The sequence below is a fragment of the Morus notabilis genome, unplaced genomic scaffold, assembly GCF_000414095.1.
Source record: "Morus notabilis unplaced genomic scaffold, ASM41409v2 Scaffold351, whole genome shotgun sequence".
Lineage (NCBI taxonomy): Eukaryota > Viridiplantae > Streptophyta > Magnoliopsida > Rosales > Moraceae > Morus > Morus notabilis.
The window spans coordinates 212,691-216,556 of record NW_010366040.1 but is presented as its reverse complement, the minus strand read 5'-3'; positions in this window follow the sequence as shown (position 1 = coordinate 216,556).

Here is a 3,866-nt window from a genome sequence, read left to right as displayed (position 1 = left end):
CAACAAACCTGTCTCCACCATGAAATGAAAATAAAAGTGCTTCGGATGTGTACTCAACTATTATTATTATTATTATTATTATTATTATTAGTACTACTACTATTATTATTATTTTGGAGTCAACAACCTTGGTCAATCTATAATATACGCCATGACAACACACGTTTGTGGAGGTGATGCCTAGTTGGATTAATTACATGGATTTATGAAAGGAGATTTCTATTTTATTGTGTTTAAATAAAAGGCAACACATTTAATATAACATAATGTTTTTGGTGTTTTTATCCAACTTAAAAAACAGTTTGTTCAATACTTCAAAGTCTTAGTTAAATAGAATAAATTTCTGTGGCTGTTGGTGATAAAGCAAGTGCTAGTTTTGCCCAAGAACCGACAATGGAGTTCGGTATGTGAAAGCTTAGTCCAATATCCATTTACGTTATGACAGAACCTTTTCTAATTCGTTGTATCTAAATAAAAAACAACACAAAATCTTAAAACACATAATAATTGTGGAGGTCAATTTCCAACAATCGAATTTGTATTAAGGGTTTATGACCAATTCGCGGAATGATAGATGTTTGATCCAATTGCCTGAGATGATCTAGCATACAAGCGATAAAATAAAGAGGGGACACCGAAATTTATAGTGGTTTCATTGATAACTTAGGGTATGTTCACTTTAGTGTTTGTTGTTTGCACTATGTATGAAGAGAATAGTACAAACAAACTTAATAAAACTTAAGAGAGACAATAATGGAGGAAAGAGAGAGAGAGGGGGCCACTTTAGGGCGTATTGCAGAAGTAATGCACGAGTTGGTGAGTCTTCAAATGTCCCAGACACTGAGGGAAGGCCTCTTTTTATTGTTGCAGGCTGTAGTTGCTTTTTTGGGTAGTTTCCCTTTTTTTGTAGAGTTGACTTTCCCGATTGTGGTTTTGATCTTGTTTCTTTATTCCCTTCGTATCTTCTGTGATTTAGGCTAACCTAGGTGTGATCTGGAGCTTTCCCAAAATTCTGAAATGGAAGATTCTTCAGGAGATTCTTAGATGATTCTTTTGAGTACTCGACTCCTCTGCTCTATTGAGCAGTCGTAGTCAACTCCGAATGTTGCTGTCGATACAGGCTGATCTTCAATCTGAGTCATCTTCTAATTGTCTTTGGCTACTCAATGTGCTTAGATGGTCTTCTTGGCTGTTGAACCTCTAATTTAGTTGACTCGAGTTGACACATGTAAAGTGAAGATTGAGTGACGAAATCAGACCGCAATAATATTATTGTTAAAAACTATCTATGTAATTGAAAGATGATGAATGGATGTTGCGCGAGGTAATCACGTTCAATATAATATGACCCTTTTGTCAAACTTAAAGAAAATGTTGGTTCAAATACTTCATAGTCTAGTTAAATAAAAGTAAAATATCATTTTGATATCTTGTGTTATATGGAAATCTGCTTTTGATATCATGTGTTTTTTATAATATATAATAATGATGAGTGAGTTTTACTCATGAATTAAGTACCATTTAAGCTTGTCATACAACCTTCTCTCACTCAATCTTTTATAAATATATATTTTATTTGAAAATCATCTATTATTTCTCAAAAAACACAATAAAATAAACAATTTATTTCATTGAATACGTGAAATTGCAAAATTTAATTCTTAAATTTAATTTCCCATAATTACATTATTTTGTAAATCAAAATTGCAACTAGATTAAATTTAATTATATTAAATCAATTTAGCGCATAATCCTTATTTTATGTTTCCAAAACTCTTTTAACAAAATAAAATAAATAAATAATATGCGCATGTATGCATGACATGTAATTAAATATATGAGTAGGCATATTTGTCACGCCCTCAAACCGGGATTAGTGACGTGGAGACTCATTTAGAAACTTAAACCTGTTTGAGAGAGAGTGATTAGTAAACATTTTTAATTCCTTTCAAATCCAAAACATCCAGGTATTTCCAAACGAGCCCCTTGCATTTAGGAGGAATTCAATTTCAAGAACGGTAGTGGAATTTCCAACAAAACCAATTTAAAACCACGTCCCTGGTATCAAGTCAGGAATTCCCACAGGTGTTTAGCATACATGAATATAAACATGAGTAAATGTGACATCAACCACAGTCTAGAAATATTTAAGTTTACAATCCATAATCTTTTATACATGCCTTGAGATAAGGGATAAGAGGAAATACAACTCTTCATTTTCCTGAAACAAGTCCCCGTCGCCGGTAGTAGCTACCTACTCCGCACTACTTCTGGCGTCGCCTGTAGGGGGTTAATACATTTGAAAACAGGAGAAGGTGAGCAAAAGGCCTAGTACGATATAATTTTATAAAGCATTTAAAATAAAGGTACTCACGGTCCGAAGATATACACCCGGAACTGGTCATCCCTTTTTAGAAAAGGAAATACTCACAGTAGAAAATATCTGTATAATGAAAGTGTGCAGCTCATCATACCACTAAACAATATACGGTAAAAATGTATGTCTATGAAAAGTGCAGAGCCATAATTCCACTAAACAAGAAGTGGATCCGTACAGATTTCGGGTCCTGCCCCCAAGGATGCGATTCCCACATCCCGATCTCTATGGCCACCATGCGTTGTATCATTCCTTAAATATTTCATTTTAAGGAATGATACTCTTTAAAATCTCATTTCCAAAATCATTGGAAAACTTAATAGCATTCTCATGCTATTTCTTTAAAATCATTTTCTTTAATCATGTTTTGTTCTAAAACATTTTCATTGGCCAAAATAATTTAAAGTGAGGCTAACAAGGATATGGACAAGAATATCCTACCTATTGGATATCAAACCTGTGGCTGTCTTCACGTAGCCTTAGCTCCGCTTGCCTTTGAGGCTCCAATTCCAATCGTGCCACTAACTTTCCCATCAAAATCAACAATTTAGACTTTGATCTTTCTCACCAAACATTTTCGTTTAATTAGATGCAATTGTATCATATTAGTGTGCCATAGTTCAAAATCAATGTTCATAAACAATTCTCAATTTAAATCATGATTCTTTGTAAATAGAGATTCATTCCGAAGAATCGAATGAGAAACAAGGATTCATGTGGCTAATCCACTCATTTTGAGTTCTCAAATGAGGTTAGGTCAATCCCACATCGAATTTTGAAGTCAAAATAGGGTTTTTGGCCTGTTTAGGGTCGGTTTCAGTGGAAACCGGTTGACCGGTGACAGAGGAGTGTAACTCCACTACTCCACTGGTCAGCCAGTGGAGAGGTGACCGGTCGACCGGATCGGTCGACTTATGGAAGGGTGACCGGTCGACCGGACCGGTCGACTAGTGGGGAAAAATTCCAGGCCAACAATGGCCAATTCACGAGGAACAAAGCCAAAACCTGCACTTTTGGGTCCGATTTCGACACATTCTCAAGGGAAATGGATAGATCCAGTTTCAAATCAACAAATGGGGTCCAAAGAATCAAAAAGCCCCAATTTTCATCAAGGTTTCACCAAATCCCATTCGGATTCCATTCGAAAATAAAATTTAAACCAAAAATCACCAAACTCGACTAAAACGAGTTCCACAAAGCTAAATCTGAAAATCTAAAGTAAGTTTCAAAGAGTTTTACCTCGATCCAAGCTTTGATGTTGAAAACCACTTGGAAACCTCCGTTTTTGGTTTAAATCTGGCCCTTGAGAAATGAAACTTTGAGAGAGAGAGAGAGGGAGAGATGAACGAGAGAGGGAGAGAGAGAGAGCTCGAGATAGAGGGAGAGAAAGAGTGAGGGAGAGAGCTCAGGAGATTGAGAGAGGGAAGGAGAGAGAGAGTGTCGAGACAGAGAGAGAGAGAGAGTAACGTGAGGAAGGGAAAGGAAAAAG